The following is a 25,475-nucleotide window of genomic DNA, read 5'->3' on the forward strand; positions in this document are numbered from 1 at the left end:
AAGTCTGTCTAGTCAAAGCTATGGTTTTTCCTATGGACTTCCCTAGTGGCTTCCTGCAATGCAGGAGACCAGAGTTCAATTCTTGAGTTGGGAAGACCCCCTGGAGAAGGGCATGGCAAACCAGTCCAGTATTCTTGCCTGGAGAATTCCATGGACAGAGGAGCCTGACAGGCTACAGTCCATGAGGTTGCAAAGAGTTGGACATGACTGAGTGGCTAACACTTTCACTTCTTTCATGTATGGATATGAAAGTTGGACCATAAAGAAAGCTGAGCACCAAAGAATTGATGCTTTTGAACTGTGGTGCTGGAGAAGACTCCTGGAAGTCCCTTGGATTGCAAGATCAAACCAGTCAATCCTAAAGGAAATCAATCCTGAATATTCATTGGAAGGACTGGTGCTGAAGCTGAAACTCCAATACTTTGGCCACCTGATTCAAAGAACTGACTCATTAGAAAAGACCCTGATTCTGGGAAAGATTGAAGGCAGGAGGAGAAGGAGACAACAGAGGATGAGATGGTTGGATGGCATCACCGACTCAATGGACATGAGTTTGAGCAAGCTCTGGGAGATAGTGAAGGAGAAGGAAGCCTGGCATGCTGCAGGCCATGGGGTTGCAAAGAGTCAGACATGACTGAGTGACTGAACAACAACTACATTAACCTAACCATTAACCATCTCTGCATCAGAACCTGAGAAACCAAGTGTTACTGCAGAAAAGTCATTCAGCCAGGCAGACTTAGTAGCACACCACTAAAAATTGTTGTGTGCCCCAACTGGGTCTTCCATGCTACTGTCATGTGCTACAAACCAGTCAAACCTAACCATTAACCTAAGGCATAAGTCAAACCTAACCATTAACTAACTAAGGCAGACTTAGTAGCACACCACTAAAAATTGTTGTGTGCCCCAACTGGGTCTTCCATGCTACTGTCATGTGCCACAAACCAGTCAAACCTAACCATTAACCTAAGGCATAAGTCAAACCTAACCATTAACTAACTAAGGCAGACTTAGTAGCACACCACTAAAAATTGTTGTGTGCCCCAACTGGGTCTTCCATGCCACAGTCATGTGCCAGAGCATATGTATCTATTTTTTTTTTCTTTTAATTCATCTGTATTTGTTACAACTTTTTGAAGCAGAATGTGACTTGAGCACTACATTTCCATTCACCAAACTTGCTCCAAGTTACCTTTCCAGCGGCTTTACAACATGCCTGGGCAGACTTATAATTTTGCTACTCTAAACAATATCTTTCTTTGGAAAACAAGCCCTACGTATGGACAATGACTCCAATCAAGTTGGTTCAGCTTAAGACACTAACTTCTAGAGGCCTGGCACATGCAGTCATAACTACAGGGGATGGAAGCTTTAAAAAGTATATCCCAGAAGATGAAAACTTGCTGTGACAAGTGTTTCTTTTAAACATCAAGGTATATACTTCAGAACATTTCAGTGACAGAAAATTTTGGTCTACTAAAGAATCCGCTTGATAGCTAAACACTTCAGACCACAAAGTTAACAGAGGTTACATACACACCTTACAACAAACAGCAACTACTTCCATCTGTTAAAATAAGCCAACATGAAACTAGGAAAAAACAACTAGCTCTGCTTTAGTGCTAAAAGTATCACAGTATCACACTTAGTATAAGGAAATCTTATCCTCCCCTTATGCAGTTGTCATGCCATACAGATTTTTAAATGTTAACAAAAATAAAGAAATACTTGAAAACACATTGGAGGGAATGGAGACAGAGCGCTGAACACAGCCGAGCGACCCTCGGCAGCACTCAGTCCACTTCCTCCATGCGGGACGTGTCGTCGTCTCCTTCCAGGGGTGGCATTTCCTCAGTGACCTCGGCGCTGCTGTCATCAGCAGTGGGGTCATCCTCTTCAATACCGAGACCAAGTTTGATCATCCTGTAGATTGTGTTGGCATGTGTCTGGGGATCCTCCAGACTGAAGCCAGAAGACAGGAGAGCTGTATCGTACAGCAGGATGACCAGATCCTTCACAGACTTGTCATTCTTGTCAGCCTCTGCCTTTTGCCTCAAGGTCTCAATGATGGAATGGTCAGGGTTGATCTCCAGGTGCTTCTTGGCAGCCATGTAACCCATCTTGGAGTTGTCTCTCAGGGCTTGAGCCTTCATGATCCGTTCCATGTTTGCTGTCCAGCCGTATGTGCTCGTGACAATGCAGCATGGGGATGTCACCAACCGGTTTGACACAACCACCTTTTCAACTTTCTTCTCCAAAATATCCTTCATGATTTTGCAGAGGTTTTCAAACTTTGTCTTTTTCTCTTCTTGTTTCTTTTTCTCTTCCTCATCTTCTGGAAGTTCCAGGCCCTCTTTGGTGACTGACACTAAGGTCTTCCCCTCAAACTCCTTCAGCTGCTGCACACAGTACTCATCAATGGGCTCGATCATGTAGATCACTTCCAAGCCATGCTTCCGGAGGCGCTCCACAAAGGCCGAGTTGGCCACCTGGTCCTTGGTCTCACCTGTGATGTAATAGATGTGTTTCTGGTTTTCCTTCATTCTTGTGCAATAGTCCTTGAGAGAAACCATCTCATCACCAGAAGCAGAAGTATGGTACCTCAACAGCTCTGAAAGCTTCTTCCGATTTTGAGAATCTTCATGTATTCCAAGCTTAATATTTTTAGAGAACTGCTCATAAAACTTCTTGTAGTTCTCCTTATCTTCTGCCAGTTCAGTGAAGAGTTCCAAGCACTTTTTGACCAAATTCTTCCTGATAACTTTCAAAATTTTGCTTTGTTGCAACATCTCACGGGAAATGTTCAGAGGGAGATCCTCAGAATCCACCACACCTCTAATGAAATTCAGGTATTCAGGGATTAGCTCCTCACAGTTATCCATGATGAATACTCTGCAAACATACAACTTAATGTTGTTCTTCTTCTTTCTGTTTTCGAACAGGTCAAAAGGAGCTCGTCTTGGGACAAAAAGAAGGGCTCTGAATTCCAACTGTCCTTCAACTGAAAAATGCTTGACCGCCAAGTGATCCTCCCAATCGTTGGTCAGGCTCTTGTAGAACTCTCCATACTCCTCGTTAGTGATGTCATCAGGGTTTCTGGTCCAGATAGGCTTTGTCTTGTTCAGCTCTTCTTGATCGATGTACTTCTCCTTGATCTTCTATTTCTTCTTCTTGTCCCCGTCCTTCTTCTCTTCCTCCTCTTCATCTGAGCCAACATCTTCTATCTCGGGCTTGTCATCAGACTCCTTTTCTTCTTTCTCCTTCTCTTCCTCTTTGTCTTCCTTCTCTTCTGCTTCATCATCACTAACTTCTTTATCACGTTCTTTTCCACAAAAAGAGTGATGGGATAACCAATGAACTGAGAATGCTTCTTCACAATCTCCTTTATTCTCCGCTCCTCCAGGTACTCAGTCTGGTCTTCTTTCAGATGCAGAATAACCTTTGTTCCACGTCCCATTGGTTCTCCTGTGTCAGTCCTCACTGTGAAGGACCCTCCTGCAGAACACTCCCAGGCATACTGCTCATCATCGTTATGTTTGGTGATGACGGTCACTTTCTCAGCCACCAAATAGGCTGAATAAAACCCGACACCAAACTGGCCAATCATGGAGATATCAGCGCCAGCCTGCAAAGCCTCCATGAACGCTTTGGTCCCGGACTTGGCGATGGTGCCCAGGTTATTAATCACATCGGCCTTGGTCATCCCAATGCCGGTGTCCACGATGGTAAGGGTTCAATCTTGCTTGTTCGGTATGAGATTAATGTGCAGCTCTTTCCCAGAATCTAACTTACTGGGATCGGTCAAGCTCTCATACCTGATCTTGTCCAGGGCATCAGACGAGTTTGAAATCAGCTCCCTCAAAAAAATCTCCTTATTCGAGTAGAAAGTGTTGATGATCAGTGACATCAACTGGGCAATTTCCGCCTGGAAGGTGAAAGTCTCCACCTCCTCCTCTTCCATCGGCTGGTCCTGGGCCTGGGTCTCCTCGGGCATCTTGGCTGAAGGACTAGCAAGGGATCCACAGCGATGCAGCACCGGGACGCAGAGGCAACTCGAATATGTATCTATTAATAAGTGCCAACTCGACATGGAAGACACATGGGCACTTTAAATCCAATGCATCCAAAACTGATCTCAGGATCTCACTCTCTGAACCCACTTCCCAGGGTTCCACAGCTCAGGACATGGCACTCATACTCTCCAGTGTCTCATGCTGGAAACCCGGGAGTCATCCTCGGCACTTTTCTCCTCTCATGCCTTGGTCAGTCCATCACCAAGTCCTGTTGATTTCAATTTCTTAGCTTTCTCAAAACTGTTTGCTTTTACCTACTTTCCACCAATGCCCACGTTCCACTCACTATGATCTGTTGCCTGAACTGGGGCCGCTGCATGGATCTCCTACAGCCACTCCTGCTGCCCTCCAGTGGTTCATCTTTCATGATCAGAGTTATTGCTTAGGAGACAAGTTCGACCATCTCATGTCTATGCTTAAAACTGAATTATCAGGATGGATTCCAGTTCCTTGTAGGATAGAGTTCCAAAACTTAGCAGGGACTCAAAGGCTCCCACCCCCATCATGATTTGCCCTCTTCCCCTCCCTGCAGTTTCTTCTTGCCCCATGGTTCTCCTTAATCTCTAAGCTTCTTTCTTATTTCAATTCCTCAGTTCAGTTCAGTTCATTTCAGTCACTCAGTTGTGTCCAACTCTTTGCGACCCCATGGACTATAGCACACCAGGCCTCCCTGTCCATCACCAGCTCCTGGAGTTTACTCAAATTCATCTCCATTGAGTCGGTGATGCCATCCAACCATCTTATCCCCTGTCATCCCCTTCTCCTCCTGCCTTCAATCTTTCCCAGCATCAGGGTCTTTTCAAATGAGTTAGCTCTTCACATCAGGTAGCTAAAGTATTGGGAATTTCATCTTCAGCATCAGTCTTTCCAATGAATATTCAGGACTGATTTTCTTTAGGATGGACTGGTTGGATCTCCTTGCAGTCCAAGGGACTCTCAGTTCCTAGAATGCACCAAATTCCTTTGAGCTTCAGGGTCTTTCAACATGCCTCCGATTGGATGGAAAGTCCTTTCTCCTTTGCCCCCTCATGATTCTATCTGGTGATTTCTTAGCCCTAGCAGCTGTGTGTTTAACTTGCAAAGAAGGAAAAACTAGGAGATTCGAGATATGAAAACTGAGCACAGCCTGGTTTTGCATCTAAGGAGTTCTCATCTGGACACTTTTTCAGTCTCATCTAATCTGATCCCATCATAGAAATTGTTTTACATCAAGAAGCATACTGAGACATGTGGTTAAGGAATTTAAGGAAGAGTCATCTGAATCATGGCCACTGTAACCTGTTGCATGGTTTCTGCCCTGCTCAAAGAAACATACTCAGGAGGTGGCTAGGAACTAAAATCCACCCGCACTTGAATTTCCAAGCTATATCGGTGGGAACAGTGTCTGTGGTGACTGCGTCTGCTGAAGCCTTTTCTAGTTTGCACAAAATAGGCTAGGGGCTGCACTTCCCTGGTGGTGCAGTGGTAAAGAGTTTGCTAATGCAGGAAACGAAAGAGGCCCAGGTTCCATTTCTGGGTTGGAAAGATCCCCTGGAGTAGAAACTGACAACTCACTCCAGTATTCTTGTTGGAAAAATCCCATGGACGAAGGAACCTGGCGGGCTACAGTCCACAGATCGCAAAGAGTCGGACACAACTGAGTAACTGAGCAACACATGTACACACAGGGTAGGGGCAAGCAGCTTCCTTGATTCACATCCCAAAAGATGTGGGTTTCGGTGATGTCAGTGGTGTTCAAACAAACGGAATAGCCTGAAAGCCAACCAGGTAGCCAAGGAACCAAGAAAAATCCAATGCTTGTGGCAGATCCATTAATCAGCCAAAGAGCAACTCAAACAGTTAACTATGAGGGAGAACAGAAGAGATCTAAATTCCTATTGAGTTCTAAGATGGCAATTACAGACATCTAATAGAATCTGTAAGTGGTTCCTATCTGACTTTAAGATGTCTCTCAGAAGTCAAGAAGGGTCACACGGAGCCTCCAAACACAAATCCTGCTGCTTAACGTGCCCGACAATCTCAGTGTTCACCCCTCAACAGCTTTCAGATGCTGCACCACTCACTGCAAAATTAAAATTAGAATCAATACAATGAATACTCAGTGTGTAAAACAATTCAGGGCTCTATTTCAGCCTGAAGTTTCATTTAAGCTGTCGGAATAAAAAGAAAAGACAACCCTTTGTTCTCTCCATTTCACAATCCTGCAAAAGGCCTCTTAGCCAAAATAGCTCCTCTAATCTTTAAGTTTTAATTAGCTGCCCACAATTCATAAAATATCAGGAATTAAAATGCTGATACCTCATTCTCCTGAGAAATGGCACACAATTAACCTCTTTTTTTTCTGGTCAAAGGCAGAAATTGAGAAAGGGTAATGACAAAATTAATCTGTTCTGGTGGTAAGGCCTGCCACCGTGCTGGAAACTGCCTTGACCCAGCATCAAAGGGGAATATAATCTGGAGTGTCGGGAACGGTAGATGCCTTGAGGAATGCCTTCCGTATTCACAACAGGTTACATCACAAAACCACATTGGGCCCCCAAATCTTACTAAAATGTTAAATGATTCCCTAGTTAATAGACCTAACAGACCCCCTTTTATTTTCCCACTGAAAACAGATACACATATAGCCTTTTTGAAATATAGTTGTATTTATTTATTTTTGGCTGTGCTGGGTCTTCATCGCTGCCCAGGTTTCTCGAGTTGTGGGGAGTGGGGTTCTCCCTGCAGTGGCTTCTCTTGTTGCAGACCGTGGGCCCTAGGGCACAGGCTTCAGCAGTTGCAGCCCGTGGGTACAGTAGTTGCGGCTCCCAGACTCTAGAGCACAGGCTTTCGAGAGTTGTGGCCCAGGGACTTAGCTGCTCCTCAGCATGAGGGATCTTTCCTGATCAGGAATCAAACCCATGTCCCTTACATTGGCAGGTGAACTCTTTACCACTGAGCCATCAGTGAAGCCCCCATATGCTTTTAATAATATCTGAAACTCTGGCTTTCTAGGAAGGAGAAGAAAAGACTGAGAAACGGGCACCTTCCTGGAATGATCTCAAGGTCAAATGTAAGTCCAGCAGCAAAGTCAGATGGAGTTGCTGCTGCTGAGTTTATGCCTTCTTCAAATAACAGTTCCTTGAACAAGTTAGACTCTGCTTTTTTTTTTTTCCATGAAGGCATATTACATGGTATATATTTAAGTAGGACTAGCCATAGCCATCTAAATTTAGTGGAAAGCCCACAGAGGCAAAATAGAGTCCCAAACCTTGCAACATATGCTCTCAAGGTAGACGAGGGGAGGTGAAGTGTAGGATGGAGAATCCACCTTCCTTTAAACTCCAACATGGTGACTCACTAGCTCTGTAATGTAGGGCCAATGGCTTAACCTCTCTGAGCTTTACTTGTCCCCATATCTCTAAACTGGGGACCAAAACTTGTAGTGAGGATGAAACAGACAGCCTGGCATTTCACACAGGTGCCTATCAAGGTTAGCTGCTATACGGTCAATAGAGGAACCCAGATACCTCTTAATGAGTACAAAAAGAGAAAGATACTGTTTCACATTCAGAACCCTTGGGTAATTCCAACTGCCACTGTTTGTTTTTCAGGTAACAACTCTATTGAGATATAATTTCTCCCATGCCATTCAGTGAACTCATTGAAAGTGTCCAACTTTCCATTTTTAGCTCATTCACCGAGTTGTGCGACCAATGCCACAATCAACTTTAGGATATTTTCTTTACTATACAAACCCCCATACCCGCTAGCTATCACCCTCCTTTCTGCCGAGCCTTAAGCAAACACTAATCTACTCCCTGTCTCTATAGAGTTGCCTATTTTGGACGTGTCATATGAACTGAATCACATAATATGTAGTCTTTGGGTAAAAGATCGCTTTCATTTAATACAATGTTTTTCAGGTTCATTCACACTATAGCATATATCAGGACATTTCTTTTTATGGCTGAATAATACTCTGTTGCATGGATATATGACATTTTGCTTATCCACTGCTATTATTCCTTGATGGACCCATTGTAAATTCAGTGCTAAATAATAAAACCGTAATAACACACAGTGCCAGCCGTCACCTACATAGAGGTGCTTCCTAGCTGGCAGGGTGTGTCAACACCTGCAATTTCATTTGCACATAAGCGATTTTATCTGCAGCTCACAACAACCCTGGGTGGCAGACGTTGTCTTACTTTTCATAGATGAGTTCAAAGAAATTAGACTTCTTAGCAAAGATTACATCACCATGCAGCCACCAGCAGAGCTGGGACTCAACTCTGACCTTCTGAACAGAGTCCCTGTTTTTTCTGATTAAGGCTGAGCTGCACTCAACTGCTCAACCTGCCCCATGGTGAGGGGTGTGTGAAGGTCCATAGTCCAGCATACATGTTTTGTGCCTTGGAAGGAGCAGAGAGGAGATACAAGATCTTGTCCATGAACTCTATTTGTCCCCAAGTGCAGTCACCTGTGACCACATAGCCAGGAGTGGAGGATCTTAGCTTTCCAACTTCAAAGTGAATGTATTAATATTACCACTGCTACAAGGGCTGGCTAATTCCTTGAGGAAGCAAAACAACAGTTCCTTTGTTAAAGGTTCCATTGTCACATCCACCCCGCCACACACACACACCGGCCAGGCCCCCATTTGAGGTTTTACAACTTGGCCATTTCCAAGCAGCCCCCCTTGTGAGCAGACACACATTCACCCCTGGCCTCAGAGAAGGGATCAGTTCCTTCTTCTGTATTAACCACCCTCCTACAGTGGAACCCCCTTGGCTCTGCCATGGACACAGGGTAGCCCATTCCCTCCTCTTCTGTAGATATTCCTGCTCCTTTAGCTGGGCAGAAATGACTGCACCTTATTTTACTTTTCCAGAAAAGTGTTCTAAAAACTTCAGTTTTAAAAAATCACTTTTTATGTCCCTCAAGCCCAGATCAGAGTGATTGGATAACACTAATGTCTCATGGATACAGCTCTAGTGTGTACAAGATGAGTATACAATAGCTGGAGATCACTTGGGAAGGAGGGGAGAAGGAAAAAGAAAAAGGAGGTGGGAATCCATCTGTGGATTTAAATTCAGTAAAATGGCGTGCTGCAGTCCATGGGGTCACAAAGAGTTGGACACAACCTAGCGACCAAACAATAACAGCAACAGAATGAGCTGACCCCCTCCCCCTTTATCTGAGGACAAGATGATCTCCTTCCAGACTGTACTATCCAGGAAAGACCTTCCAGAGAAAAACTCAAAACCAGCTATGACTGGGGCTTAGGCGGTTGGAACCTGTAACCAAGAATTGCTGGCGGCTCGCTTCTCTCAGAAGCTGTGGTGAACCCAGCAAAGCTCCTCGGAGGCCCTGGAAGTTCAGTGGGTGGCAGCACCTTCAGAGGGCTCAGCAAGGAAAAGTATCACTGCACAAAGCATGACGGGATGCCAGTGAGCCCCTGTGGGCATGGCTTCTGTCTGCTCCACATGAGAAGGGTGTGAGGCTGCAGGGAATCCAGGACCGGGGCCAGCCATCAGCCTCCACCAGCTCTCAGCTATCCTGGGTCAGCTCAGACCATTGCCGGGTCCGTTCACCAGTGGCCTTGGGACCCTCAGACACATGGGGTAGGAGTCCTGAGCACCAAGATGAGATAAGACAAGCTAAGCCAGCATCACTCCGCTGGCTGCATGGTCCTATCACCTTCCACGAAAAAAAGAAGATTCTGTTCCAATTTAAGCTCCTGGGCAGAGCTGGTTCCTTTCTCCCTACCAAAGAACTAATAGAATCTTCTCTTGGTTCATCCTCAGTGGCTGTTTCCAGAAAATGCCAGCAGGGTTTCGTTAAGGGTTGAGTTGTATTCCCCAAAAATAAAGTCCTAACCCCAGTATCTCAGAATGTGATCCTGTTTGGAAATAGGGTTGTTGCAGATGTAATTTTTTGTTGTCTGTTGTTTAGTCGCTAAGTTGTCTCCAATTCTTTGTGACCCCATGGACTGTAGCCCTCCAGGCTCCTCTGTTCATGGGAATTTCAAAGAAGAACACTGGAGTGAGTTGCCATTCCCTTCTCCAGGAGATCTTTCCGATCCAGGGATCGAACATGTGTCTCCTGCATCACAGGAGGATGCTTTCCCACTGAGCCACCTGGGAAGATGTAACAGTTAAGTGAAAATGAGGTCATTCAAGTGGGCCATCACCCAGTATGACTGGTGTCCTTATAAAAAGGGGACATTTGGACAGAGACTCACACAGGGAGAACCCTGCGTGAAGATGACAGAGATCAAGGTACTGCTTCGACACACAGAGGCACCCGCAAACCACCCAAACAAGGCAAGAGGCACTGAACACGTTCACCCTCGGGGCCCTTAGAGAGAGCCAGCGCTGCCGACACCACGATCTTGGACTTTTAGCCTCCAGAACCATCAGACGATAGTCGCCAGGACTGGGGAACGTTGGTGTGACAGCCCCAGAGAATTAACACAGGTTCCTTTCCTCGGTTTTTGCCGTTACTTTCCATCTCGCCCTAGATCCTCCCTCACGTCACAGGGAGACCTACCTCTGTCACTCCAGCCTCATTGCCAGGGGAGGGAGCGTTTCCTTCACCTTTGCAGGACTTAGTGCCAAAGTGAAGTGTGTCATGTTAAACACAACTTCAGAGGCCTCCAAATGGCTGGGAACATGAAAAATACATTTCCTTTTAATAAATTGATCCCATTTGTTTCTCTGTACTAAATTATCGAGACGATGAGAAAATATTACTCAGCCGTAAAAAGGAATGCATTTGAGTCAGTGTTAATGAGGTGGACAAACCTAGAGCTTATTGGACAGAGTGAAGTAAGTCAGAAAAGAAATATAAATATCGTATACTGATGCATATATATGGAATCTAGAAAGATGGTACTGATGAAATTATTTGCAGGGCAGCAGTGGAGAAACAGATATAGAGAACAGACTTATGGACAAGGGGCGGGGGAAGGTGGTCAGTGGGAAGGAGAGGGTGAGAGGTATGGAGAGAATAACATGGAGACTTACATTACCATATGTAAAATAGGCAGACAATGGGAATTTGCTGTATGACTCAAACAAGGGCTCTGTAACAATCTAAAGGGGTGGGATGGGGAGGGAGATGGGAGCGAGGGGACACAGGTACACAGGTGTACCTATGGCTGATCCTTGTTGATATTTGACAGAAAACAAGAAAATCCTGTAAAGCGATTATCCTTCAGTTAAAAAATCAATAAACTATAAAAATTGAGAATATTTATATATGACAAATACTTGACAAAGTCATATAACAAATACCATTTTAGAGCTTAGCATGTACCAGCTTCTGTTTTGTTTTTTTATTTATATTTTTAATTGGAGGATAATGTTATTTTTAATTGGGGGATAGTTGTGCCAGTTTGTGCCAGTTCAGTTCAGTTCAGTCGCTCAGTCATGTCTGACTCTTTGCAACCCCATGGACTGCAGCACGCCAGGCCTCCCTGTCCATCGCCAACTCCCGGAGTTCAAGTTTCTGCCATATAACAATGTAAATCAGTCATAAGTATACACATATCCCCTGTCTCTTGAACCTCCTTCCCACCCCCACATCTCACCCTAGTGAGCTCTCTGTGTTATACAACAACTTCCCACTAGCTATCTATTTTACACATGGTCATGTATATATCTGTTACATATATTAGCAATTAAATGATCACAACAATCCTGTTAGGGAAATACTATTATCATCCCCATTTTATGGTGAGGAAACTGAGATTTAATGATTTCCACAGGGTCAGTGGCAAGGCCAAAGGTCAATGGCACCAGAATTTATGCTCTGAACCACTGTGTCAGACCGCATCTCACAGTCAGGATTCAATAGCATCCAGGTGGGGTTTTGAACAAGGCCCATCATTCTGAGTGTCAGTAATCTCTGCCATCAGGGGATCCAGCCCAGTCCTAAATGTGAGATGATGGTGCACTTCCATTCTACTCCCAGGGGGTTATTTTATACCATAGCACTAGAAGAACTGGAACCCATCGGCAGGTCTCCTCCATAAAACACAGAAATGCTCAGCACCCTGACAACTTGAATGTACCCATGTCAGTGCCCCATGGAACTATGGCAGAACCCATGAGGCCAAGCAGGAGATGAGAGAAGCCTGGTAGACCCACGTTCCAATGGTGGCATCCAGCAATCCAAGATTTTTTTCTTTGAAAATATATGAAACACCCCCAGGCAGCTAGGCAAGATTCTTTCTGATTGCTGAGGTCTTCGATAAATAGTTGGGGCAAAAGACTTTGAAATGGGGTAAAAACTTTGAGTTATTACCAATACTATGACCGCATCTGTACCTGCAGGTTGGTTAGGCAGGATGAATTGTGTGTGTGTGTGTGTGTGTATGTGTTAGTCACATAGTCATGTCCAACTCTTTGAGACCCCATGAATTCAAGCCTGCCAGGCTCCTCTGTCCATGGAATTCTCCAGGCAAGAATACTGGAGTGGGTTGCCATGCCCTCCTCCAGGGGATCTTCCTAACCCAGGGATGGAACCCACATTTCCTGCATTGCAGGTGGATTCTTTACCATCTGAACCACCAGAGAAGCCCAGGTGAACTGTAAATAAGCACTAATAATATATCTACTTTTTGATGGCACAGGCTGGCTTAGATTGCCCTCTTCAATGGAAAATACCTTCCATCGAGCACAGACCTCTATGGAAAACTGAAGTCAATTCAGCTCCTCAACAGGCAGCCCAAAAAGGTGTTAGCTAGAAACAGTATAACTCTCAACCCAGGAAAAGTTGGGCTATGCTTCCAAAATGGTATTAAGAACCAATTCAGAAGCTAGTAAGTAACACAAAATCCTTCTACAGCTATAGAAGTGAGGTGAAGTGAAGTCGCTCAGTCATGTCTGACTCTGCAATCCCATTGACTGTAGCCTACAAGGCTCCTGTGTCCATGAAATTTTCCAGGCAAGAGTACTGGAGTGAGTTGCCATTTCCTTCTCCAAGTGAGCCCTTTATTTAAGACCCAGTAGGTCAAAGTATGTGCACGGAAATATGGCAGCTACCAAGGACCAGGGTCAGCTACAAGGCAGATACAATGGCAGATATAATGTCTAGGATCCAAGGCTGATAGGTCTAACCCTGAAAATAGCTGAGTACCAAAAGGCCTGGACCGAATGATTTCACATTGACACTGGACAGAATCAAGTCCTGGGAGCTGCCAGGGCCTGTGATGTCCAAGAGCTGCTTCTCAAAGGGGACATCTACGGAATGCCAACACCTCTGAAGCCTCATAACCCGCAAGAATGAATGAGCTGGTCATTAGCGGATTAAGCAAAACGTTTTCATTATTAAGACATGTTTCTACTGTGCTGGATTGTTTGCTTTCTTTATATTTCTTGGGTCACAAAACCTTTTTTTAGCTCTTAATCTCCATTACATCTGGAAAGCTTTCTAAAACCTGTTTATCTAGTGGTTGTCCAGTCACTCAGTCGTGTCCTACTCTTTGTGACCCCATGGATTGCAGCATGCCAGGCTTCCCTGTCCTTCACCACCTCCTGGGGCTTCTTCAGACTCATGTCCCTTGAGTCAGTGATGCCATTCAATCATCTTATCCTCTGTTGATGAAGATTTACATTGTTTTCTATTTATCTAGAAAGCTATGTAAATCTTCCACTTAAAAATAGCAGTCAGTATATCTTAAAGAACTTGAAAGATGGAAAGTTACTGTTGTTGTTAAGATATTTATTGAACGGCAACCATGTAATGTGTGACTGTGACCCTCCCTCATAGGTTTATGACCTGCATTAATGCAGGTTAGTACCCTGGCAGATCCTGGTCCCAAAATGCCTCGACTTGTCTGTTAGGCCAAGACAACCCCACGCTTTTTCTGGACACTAACACAGAGGCCCAGTTTCCTGCTCTTCCCATGTTGAAGAAGGTTTAGTGTTAGTTGCTCAGTCGTGTCCGATTCTTTGCAATCCCATGGACAATAGCCCTCCAGACCCCTCCATCCACGGAATTCTGAAGAAGGTTTCTTTTTCTTCCTTTCCTAAAATAATACAAGTGAAAAAGTATTTAATACATAAACCAAAAGAAAAACACTAAAAATCATCCATAATTTTAAATCAACCACAAAACCTTTCTAGGCTGTCTGAAAAAGTTGCTGCTGCTGCTGCTGCTGCTAAGTCGCTTCAGTCGTGTCCTACTCTGTGTGACCCCATAGACGGCAGCCCACCAGGCTCCTCTGTCCCTGGGATTCTCCAGGCAAGAACACTGGAGTGGGTTGCCATTTCCTTCTCCAATGCATGAAAGTGAAAAGTGAAACTGAAGTCACTCAGTCGTGTCCGACTCCCAGCGACCCCATGGACTGCAGCCCACCAGGCTCCTCCGTCCATGGGACTTTCCAGGCAAGAGTACTGGAGTGGGGTGCCATTGCCTTGTCAAATCAATAGATGTCAAGAAGCATTGCTTGAGAACCTAGAACGTTTCTGGCACAAGGCTGGGTGACCTAAGGCACAGAAAAACAATAGGGGGACTTCCCAGGTGGTCTAGTGACTAAGACTCCTTGCTCCCAATGCAGGGAGCCCGGGTTCCATCCCTGGTCAAGGAACTAGGTCCTGCATGCAGAAACTAAAGACCCCTTATACACCAGGGAAGAGCAAGGACCCCAAGAGCTGCAACTAAGACCCAGCACAGCCAAATAATTAATAAGCAAATAAACATTGAAAAAAAAAAGAAAAAAAAAAAGGAATAGGAATCTTGGCCCAGACCTTCAAAAGAGTTCGATCTCTTGTTGCTGCTGTTGCTGCTGCTGCTAAGTCGAGTCAGTCGTGTCCGACTCTGGTGCAACCCCATAGACGGCAGCCCACCAGGCTCTCCCGTCCCTGGGATTCTCCAGGCAAGAACACTGGAGTGGGTTGCCATTTCCTTCTCCAATGTATGAAAGTGAAAAGTGAAAGTGAAGTCGCTCAGTCGTGTCCGACTCTTCTCGACCCCATGAACTACAGCCTACCAGGCTCCTCCGTCCATGGGATTTTCCAGGCAAGAGTACTGGAGTGGGGTGCCATCGCCTTCTCCGCGATCTCTTGTTAGAGAACATAATAAAAACAAGTACAGCCAGAAGCCATAATATGCTGATGAGCCACCATCACCGCTGCCAGGAGGATGAAAAGGGAAATGTACTCATTCATTGGATAAATCTGCATTGAGCACCGACTGCGCGCTGTCTGCTTTGCACATGGATGGACATCTTAAGGAGATGATAGCAGCCGGTCAGGAAATATTATCTGGATGGATAAACATATAAGGTGCGGGAAGTACAAAGCAGAAAAACCCAAAGATTTCCCGGGGAAACCGGCAGGAGCTGACGCTTGAACCCATCCCTGAAGGAAGAGAGCGGCCAGCAAGGGCGCCAACTGAGCGCTAAGGATGCCGGGTGCCACAGGAGGAGCACTTCCTGGATCATTTCATTTAATTCGCTCAAGAGGCCTAAAAAATAAGTATTTATCTTTCCTTCTATTTTACAGGTTGGCCAGCGGAAACTGAGAAGGCCAGAACCTATGAACATTTCACAGCCAATAGGTGAGGTCAGAGCTCAGGCCCAGGCAGCTCCTACTACCTGTATCCACAGAGCTGCGGTACCCATCTGTGGTTTCAGCTTTCTCTTCTGCCTCTTGCTGGACCGCATTCCTCCACTTCATTCACTGCGGTCGAAAATGCACATAACTTTGATGAATCGTCTGTTTTTGCAATGTGAGAGTTCAAGGCGATGAACCATAAATTGTTGCAGTGACTCGCAATTCAGATCCTTCAGCAAGGTTGGTTGAAGCACTCCAGTGTTACCATGAATGCAACTGAGGACTCAGATTTAAAAGGAATAAAGTTGCTTTCTGGCTCTCCTGAAGTTTCTCTTGAGGTCTGAGGTAACAACCCTCTTCTAAGGATTCCCTGCTTTTAGGGGTGAGATCAACTGTCCCAACGTCTGTCTCTCCACCCCCACCTCTGCTAGGGAGAGGATTTGACATCCCCTACTGCAGAACTTCCATGGACAGAGGAGCCTACAGTCCATGAGGTCACATAAAGTTGGACACAACTGAGCGACTACACCACCACCACCACCCCTCCAGACTGCCAGATTTTTTTTTTCTGTTGTCTTTGCCCTTTTCCTTTCCTTCTTCGATCTCAGCACTCCTCCAACCTCTCAGGGAATAAGCTCACATCCTTCCAGCCATTCCCGGTCAGATGACTTCTTTCACAGAGCACTCCTCCATAATCCTCACATTTTCCCACTAGAACATAGAGACTCTCAACTATCTCTCCCTAATGTCCAAACCACCTTTTCTGAGGAGGTGGCATTTTGCCATAGGAAATGAGCACACATTCGAAACAGAAAATGACAGATGGGACAGAATCACATGCCCAGTGCAGAGTGCATAGCGCTCTGGGCGATCAAAATGGAAGAAATCCATTGCAGCCTAATCTATGGCTAATAGGCTTCATGAAGAGGCAAAACGTGAGAACTTGAAAGATGGACACTAATTGAGGAGACACTAACAGAATTACATGTGGAATAAACGGGCACCTGACTACATTTTTCTAGGAGCAGTTTGCCATCCTGACATAAGAAAATGCTCACAACGGAGAGGTTTCTATGCACCCTCTACCAGTATTTCCTTCCTGCCTTCTCAACAGCTAAATAAATCAGGCCTTCATTTTGTAAAAATAAAGGAACAAAACCAAACTTTTCTGTTAATAATTATTCCTAGCATAAGAGATCAGATAGTTCAAATCTAGATATAGTTTATGGATTTAACATTAAAATCCCTTAGCATTCAATCCAATTAGGGAATGTAAACATCATTGATATTGGGTGAGATTATCTCCAATACTTTATGGGATACTAAATATGGTTTAAAAGTTCAGCTCAGGGGTTTCAAGGTGGCTCGGTGGTAAAGAATCTGCCTACCAATGCAGGAGACATGGGATCAATTCCCTGGTCCAGGTAGATCCCACATGCTGAGGAGCAGCTAAACCCGTTTCAATTTGCCTGAAACTCTATTGAATTTTTTCTTTTTTTTTTTTTTACTTTTCTAACAGAGTCCATCTTTAAGGAGACATTTGCTCTAAGAAAAGTATTTAGAAGAAAAAAAAAGTAATCTACTTGCTAAGAGGTTAGATTAGGCAATCCAGGTTTTAAAAAGAATGGCTTTGGGACTCCCCTGGTGGTCCAGTGGCTGAGACTCCACCCTCCCAATGCAGTATTAGGTTAGGGTTCTTTGGGACTCCCCTGGTGGTCCAGTGGCTGAGACTCCACCCTCCCAATGCAGTATTAGGGTTAGGTTCCGTCTGGGCAGGGAACTCGATCCCACGAGCCGCAACAAAGGCATGGTGCAGACAAATAATAAATATATAAATAATGTTTTTTTAAGACTGGCTTAAAAAGAAAACAAACAAGAAACTCTTAAATAAAAAAAAAAAAAAATCCAACAAGCCACATCTATACCTAAGATGAGCTGTGTTATCAAATTTATAGTTTGTTCATGGTGGGAAGAAGTGATTTTGTCACAGTATTTTTATCTACAAAGGTTACTACCTGTCTTCAGATAACAACATTGAGATGGTTGTAAATGAAATTATCTTTAATACAGAGTTAATAACTTTCAGGAAAACCTCATAGTTTCATTTATTATGGGGACTCTAACCAGACAGAGAGATCCCCTGGGGGGCTGTCTTTGTCTATCTTAGGATGCAAAGTGCTTTTTAAAATTCTGAGGCAGGTATACTGGTATTGCTTCTAGACACAATTAAGATTAAGAGACAACAGGATCCATGCCACTGAGACCACCACACTTTTTACGCTCTCTGCCAGCAGTGTCCACACCTCACTCTACTCCACCCTCTTCCTTCCTGAACCACCAGCAACAGCAAACACACAAAGAAGAAATCACATCTCAGTAGATATTTTTGAAGGGTAGCAGAGTCTGCCTCAAGGGTAGCAGAATATGCCACTCCAAACATGCCACCCCAAACATGCCACCCCAAACCTGCCACTTTGGCAGATTATTATTTTGCATTAAAGGCAAATGAGAAGAGAAGAAGCAAATACAAGCAAAGCTCTCTGACCTCCCTCATTTGCTTAAAAACAGGACATAAACTTGTAAGAATGTTCCCCCTTCCTTCTCTACCAGAAAGGACAGAAGTTAATCCCCAGAGACAACTATATACCCTACTCAGCCCACAAATGGCACCTGAAAAACCTATGTAATAAACTTTACTAACTAGTCTTATCTGCCATTTATTGCCGTTTAGTTGCTAAGTGGTGTCCAACTCTTTCGTGACCCCATGGACTATAGCCCACCAGGCCTCTCTCTCCATGGGATTTTCCAGGCAAGAATACTGGAGTGGGTTGCCATTTCCTTCTCCAGGGGCTCTTCCCAACCCAGAATTCGAACCCCCATCTTAGAATGCCTGGCACATGGACAGCACTCTGGAAATGGCAACTCTGGTCATTCTTTGCTTCTCTGGACTAGAAGGCCAGTGGAGTAGGTAATGGCAGGGTTGCCCCAAATGCACTGTAGAATACATTTAGGTTGTAATAGTCAAATATTTGCACACTCCTGCTTTAAGACAACTCATTATATGAAATTTTCAATTTTTTTGAACTCACATGAGACCTGGGCATTTGTTATGAAGAGCCTTGCCCCTCATCAGACTGTCCTGCTTCATTCCCCAGGCTGTCTGCTGGCCCTCTCCCAAACATTACTCTGCAAACAACCCTCCAAGATTTCCAGTTAGATAAGTGAGCTACCCTTAAACAAAGCAGTCCTTTCTGACATCACCTATTAAGGATGATTGTGCAGGATTCATGTATTCCCAGAACTGAAGGCCAATCCCAGCAGGAGTTGTATTTCTGACCAACGTCAGACTTCAACATTAGATAAGTCTGAGATGGACAAATACTATAACAGGAAACTAAACTATAAACCACTCTACATTTAAATGAGTAGAAATAGGACCTAAGACTAATAAAATGGGCATTAAGGCATGTACACATTGATTACATGAAAAGCCTTAATGAATTATTAAATGCTCATCTAGTTTTATATTGTGCGTAACAATTGTAACAGTTTCATTATATCCTAGTTCTGACCTAAAATGAGTATAGCATCTGGGATAATTAAGAGATAGTCATTTAGCAATGCTTGCATGTCACCTTAGAAATTTATCAGATGACCCAGAGGGCCCAGGTTTTTTCCAAAAGCTCACCAAGGAAACAAGAAAAAAAAAGCCTTCCCCGACCACCCAAGTTAAAGGCCCTGAAGCAAGAAGAGATATCTACAACCTTTCTGCTGACAATAAAGACCTGGGCTGAGCATTAAGTCTTATAAATCTTTAATGTGATGGTGTTCTTTCCATTGAAAGCATTTCTTTTCTGGAATAAGGGCTGACTCCACACTTCACTTTCACCCTTTACATCCCTCTCTGTTTATAAAGAACTACACACCACCCCTGATACCTGGCATCAGAGGGTCCCTAGGAGACAACGCATGTTCAGTATTTCTCAGCCTTCACCACTGGAAACTGATGGTGTTTGACATCTGTTAGAGCAGGTCACATGGCAGTGAAAGGCAATAAAAATGATCAGATTACATCTGTAGACTTTACATATTAAGGTTAAAAAATTACATGGTATGAATATACATGTACGTGTGTGCGTGCTCACTCAATTGTGTGTGACTCTTTGTGGCCCCATGGACTGCAGCCCACCAGGCTCCTCTGCCCATGGAATTTTCCAGGCAAGAATGCTGGAGTGGGTTGCCATTTCCTACTTCAGGGGATCTTCCCAATTCAGGGATTGAACTTGGGTCTCCTGCATTGGCAGGCAGATTCTTTACCACTAGCTCCACCTGAGAAGCCCCAATATGTATATGTATACATTTGTAACATTTTTTAATAAAAATATATGCATATGTAGTTATTTTTAATAAAATACATATTTAATTTTTTTAAAGGTTGCCTACCTTCCTCCTTATCATTCTTGCCTCCCACAAAGTCAGCAAAACCTTTTAGGAAAACAGATCCAGTGGAGGCCTGCCCAAAATATCCTCTTAACTGTTTCCTTGTTTAAAAAAAAATGAGCTATCATAGTTTCCGTATGCAGTAGGCTGAAATATTTTGATGAACTGCTTAATGTTTTAATTTTATTTTTAAGTTGCATACTTTATTTTCTTGCAAAATAAAAATGTAATATAAAAGCAAAAAACAATTAGCTATCAGGCCCAAAATGTAGCCAATTATGCTAAGCCCAAGGTCACCAAACTGAGACTTAATACCTAACCTGTCTATGGCTAACCCCCTGAATGCACCCCATCTTGTCTGATCTTGGAATCTAAGCAGGGTTGGACCAGTTAGTACTGGAATGAGGAATTAATACCTAACCAAATGGCAGCTTCCTCCTCTCCCAGGAACATCATCCTCTAGTCAGTCTGGCATTACCTGGTCACAGTAGTGAGGTGCCAGTGCCCAGGGTAGGTCACCCCAAAATATGCCTCAATGGCATATTGATTATTTTGAATCAAAGCTACTTAAGAAGCTTTGGTGGTCCAGTGGTTAAGAATCCGCCTGCCAAAGCAGGGGACATGGGTTCAATCCCTGGTCGAGGAAGATCCCACATGCCAGGAGTAATTAAGCCCCCTCGGCAAGAGAAGCCACAATAAGAAGTCCACACATCGCAACTAGACAGTGGCCCCCATCTCCACAACTAGAGAAAGCCCACGCACAGCAACAGAGATCCAGTGTAGTCGAAAATAATTTTTTTTTAATGGCCAGTGTTAGAGGGACCCTGAACCCTCTTAAATCTCCCTGGAAGCAGGAAAATATCTCCCCTGTGAATGGCACTCTCCCTGCATCAGGAGGTAGAGGACACCCTTATCACCAGAGAGAGGGAATTCAGAAGCCTATATGAACAAGCCTGGCTACTGTTTCAATGTACCACCCCAAGCCCAAACTCTGCTTAGATTCTTCACTAATTAAGCACCCAAAGCCTTAGTTTCTTCTCCCTGTCAATTCCTCACAGATTGTTTCTTCATCTAAAGACTAAAAAAGGTGCCCGCTTTGTCCATTTCTTAGGTCTCATTTCTCTGAGACATCCATGAGCATGTATTAAAACGTGTCTCTTTTTCTCTTGTTAATCTGTCTTTGGTCGATTTTATTACTAGTCCAGCCACAAGAACTCGGGAGGGGTAGGAGGGATATTCTCCGTCTCCTACAGAGGTGAAGTGAAGGGAAAGTCAGTCAGTCATGTCTCCAGGCCAGAAGACTGGAGTTTTCTCCAAGGGATCTTACCAACCCAGGGATTGAACGCAGGTCTCCCGCATTGCAGGCAGATTCTTCATCAGCTGAGCCAACAAGGGAAGCCCTCAGTTTGTCTGATAGACCTCTGTTGGCCCTCCCAAAGGAAGGTGGCCTTGCCTGAAACAATCAGATCTCTGCTAGAATAACTTCCTGTCCTGCCTCCTTCTGCTTTCTGAACAGCTCCTCGGACCCCTTTTTATTTCCTAGCAGGGATGCTGCCTGGTTCCTGAATCGCTGAAGAAAGCCAGTGTGATCTTTAAAAGTTACTCAGTTAAAATGTGTTTTCCAACAGCTCTTCAGACTTCTAACCCAGTGTGTCCCTCAAGCCCACCTCCCATACAGATGTCTGTGCTCCTGCAGCAGATACAGTCTTACTGTGTCTGCCCACAAGGCAATCCGGCCTCAGGCTGCCTGAAATGAACAGTCGCTGCCACTGCCTGGCACCCACACCATTCTCCTCCCATCTGAACAGGTGCATGTCTGGGTGCACTCCAGTTTGGGGTTTCCCTAACCAAGAAATCTTCCTCTGAGGGCCCAATCAAGACCTACTTACCCAGAGAGCCATTCCTGATTAACCAGCAAAGCTTTTAGTTTACTCCTGCAACTGTTCTTCCCTGGATGTCCCTGGTGGCTCAGATGGTAAAGAATCTGCCTGCAGTGCAGGAGACCTGTGTTTGATCCCTGGGTAAGGAACCCCTGGAGAAGGGAATGGCTACCCACTTCAGTATTCTGGCCTGGAAAATTTCATGGACTGTAAATATAGTCCATGGGGTTGCAAAGAGTCGGACGTGACTCACTCAAGCTATTTTTATTTTTATGTACCCAAACATCCCAACATCTGTTCACTTTTAATAACATTTAGGACATAGACACCTGATACATGTTTAATCCTTGCCCTCCTACACTGTTATGTGTAAAATGAAGATAATAATAAGTAACTTCACAGGGCAGTTATAAGGATCACATAGCGGGAGGTATATAATTGGTGTTCAATCAATGAGTGAAATAACAACCTGAGTGCACACAAGATTTCATAATGTGAGTAGCCTTCCCTTTCAACTCAAGAGAAGCAGAATATATGCAAGATTTCATGCATAGGTCCCACAAGTGACTGTCTTTCATCTGTTGACCAGCAACTCATCACCTCGCTAAAATGCATCTTCCCCTTTATAGTGACTCCACTAGACTGAGGGCTTCTCTTGTGGCTCAGCTGGTAAAGAATCTGCCTGCAATGCAGGAGACCTAGGTTTGATCCTTTGGTTGGGATCTCCTGGAGAAGGGAAAGGCTACCCACTCCAGTATTCCGACCTGGAGAATTCCATGGACTATACAGTCCATGGGGTCCCAAAGAGTCGGACACGACTGAGCGACTTTCACTTCACTTCACAATAGACTGAAATTTCTTCTTCCTTCAATTAAAATCTGCATCCTTACAACTTCTACCTTTGGATCCTGGCTCAGCTCCCAGGCCTGCACAATATATATCAGGCCCCCGGACTCCTTGTCTTTACTTAGAAGCACCTACATTAGCCTTGGAGTGGGTCCCACAGACCAGGGTCCGTGCCCCCAGCACATCCACCACCAACACACACATTCACCATGAAAGCAAAAATTCTCAGAAAAATTAATTCTGAGCAGATGTCAAAGCTTTATTTCAAACTTGTAGGGAAAAAGACAGCACAAGGGAAAAGTCTGTCCACAAAAACAGTCTTAGGAAAGGGCTGTTTTAAAAACTGAAAGGAACATCTAGATAAGCGGTTCTCAAACTTTAGCTGCTTCAGAATCCCCTGTACTGGGTTGCTTCAGTCGTTTCGGACTCTTTGGGACCCCATGGACTGTATAGCCCACCAGGCTCCACTGTCCACGGGGACTTTCCCTGCAAGTTTGAAATAAAGCTTTGACATCTGCTCAGAATTAATTTTTCTGAGAATTTTTGCTTTCATGTTGGATGTGTGTGTTGGTGGTGGGATGTGCTGGGGGCACGGACCCTGGTCTGTGGGACCCACTCCAAGGCTAATGTAGGTGCTTCTGAGTAAAGAAAAGGGAGTCCGGGGGCCTGATACATATTGTGTAGGCCTGGGAGCTGAGCCAGGATCCGAATACTGGAGTATTCGCCAGGCAAGAATACTGGCGTGGGTTGCTATGCCCTCCTCCAGGGGATCTCCTTGGCCAACGGATAGAACCCGCGATTTTTATATCCCCTGAATACTTGTTAAAATAACTAGCGATGGGCCCACCCCAGTTTCCCATTCAGTAGGTATCAAGCGCGGATGAGAACTTAAATCTCTAAGTAGTTCCAGGTGAAGTTGTGGCTGCTAGCCCTGGGATCACTTTGCGAACTTCTGATCTAGACTGTAAATAAAATTGTTGCGACGGAGAACTGATTAATTTCACGGAGATATAAAGCTGCCACGCTTTAACCTATTGGACAAGTAACCCTGACCGTGGCATCCCAGAGCTGAGTTTGGTGCATTTTCACCAGAAATACCCAGCCGTCCGGTTCCCTCCCCGGGCAAGATCAGAGGAATGCCATTTGATTCAACAGTAGGGATTTTGCTTTTCAAATTGGGAAGCTTTGCGGATGAAATTTGGAGAAGCAATCCCCTCCAGTATTCTTGCCTGGAGAATCCCACGGACAGAAGAGCCTGATGGGCTGCAGTCCCCAGGGTCGCACAGACTCGGACACGACGGAAGCAGCTTAGCACGCACGCATGCACGCGGATGAAATTTAGAACGAGCTTTCCCTTTTGGCTTCGCCCCCGCCCCGGCAGAAGTAAAGTAAAGTAAAGTCACTCAGTCGTGTCCGACTCTTTGCGACCCCGTGGACTATAGCCTATCAGGCTCCTCCGTCCATGGGATTCTCCAGGTAAGGATACTGGAGTGGGTTGCCATTTCCTTCTCCAGGGGAGAAGTTACTGCTGCTGCTAAGTCACTTCAGTCGTGTCCGACTCTGTGCGACCCCATAGACGGCAGCCCACCAGGCTCCCCCGTCCCTGGGATTCTCCAGGCAAGAACACTGGAGTGAGTTGCCATTTCCTTCTCCAATGCATGAAAGTGAAAAGTGAAAGTGAAGTCGCTCAGTCGTGTCTGACTCTTAGCGACCCCATGGACTGCAGCCTACTAGGCTCCTCCATCCATGGGATTTTCCAGGTAAGAGTACTGGAGTGGGGTGCCATTGCCTTCTCCAGCCCCGGCAGAAAGATCTACTCTTTTCTCACGGCTACCAGCGCGCATCCGCCTCTCACCACCCGGGGGCGCTACGGTCACAGGATCGCTGCACTTCCGGCTCTCCGCTGGAGCAGGGCGGCTGCAGCCCCCCACGCGCCGTATTGCGCACGCGCAGCAGCGCCTCCGACGCCAGACCAGGAGACGCTCCGGAAGTGGCCGGGAGGAGAAGCCACCTAGGGCTGCCCCAGAACGGCTATTTCCACTTCTTGCTCGCCCTTCAAGTCTCAGGCTTTACCTGGGCCGGAATTAATGAGCCAGGCTACTCTACAGAAGGGAATCTACGAAATTCAAATGTCTGGATTGAAAAAGAAAGGCTCTGCCGAAACCCGGGATCGAACCAGGGACCTTTAGATCTTCAGTCTAACGCTCTCCCAACTGAGCTATTTCGGCGCCCTTTTTGTCGCCCTCACAGTAAACTATCACTGAACTTCTGACGTTGGCTTCTTCCCTCTCTTCCCAGCAATCACTTAAAAATGTTTCTTCCTTGTCAAATTAAGTGGTTTTCTTTTTTTAATGTCTATACCTAGATGTCTGCCTTTTTATGAGCCATGACTAAATAGCTAAGTATACGTTACTTAACTTTTTCCAGTATAATCTGAACCTCTGGTTTAATCGTCGACAGCCGGCAGCATGAACGAGCCGGTGTCTCGGCTGCAGGATTCAGGGGTCGGGCTGGCCCGCAGCCCGGCCGAGCGGGGTCAAAATCAGCGATGGCTGCGCGCCCCCCGCCCCCAGGGCTCCGCGGCTTATTGGCACCCGGGCTCAGTCCGCCCACAGCTGTTTCCAGCGGTCCCGATGGAGGGTGTCCCATTGGCAAGCCCCCTGCCCTAGGAGTAGCCCCTTCCAGCT

The 25,475-nt window shown here is 45.3% G+C and overlaps 1 non-coding gene and 1 pseudogene across 1 annotated transcript; both read right to left on the bottom strand.

Moving 5' to 3' along the window:
• Window positions 1-1,212: 1,212 nt before the first annotated feature.
• Window positions 1,213-4,035, bottom strand: LOC138990216 (heat shock protein HSP 90-alpha pseudogene; annotated as a pseudogene).
• A 20,908-nt stretch (window positions 4,036-24,943) lies between these two features.
• Window positions 24,944-25,016, bottom strand: TRNAF-GAA (transfer RNA phenylalanine (anticodon GAA)). Its single transcript has one exon. It is a non-coding gene; the product is annotated as a tRNA-Phe (tRNA).
• Between the last annotated feature and the right edge of the window lie 459 nt (window positions 25,017-25,475).

This window comes from Bos mutus, chromosome 12 (assembly GCF_027580195.1).
Source record: "Bos mutus isolate GX-2022 chromosome 12, NWIPB_WYAK_1.1, whole genome shotgun sequence".
Taxonomy (NCBI): domain Eukaryota; kingdom Metazoa; phylum Chordata; class Mammalia; order Artiodactyla; family Bovidae; genus Bos; species Bos mutus.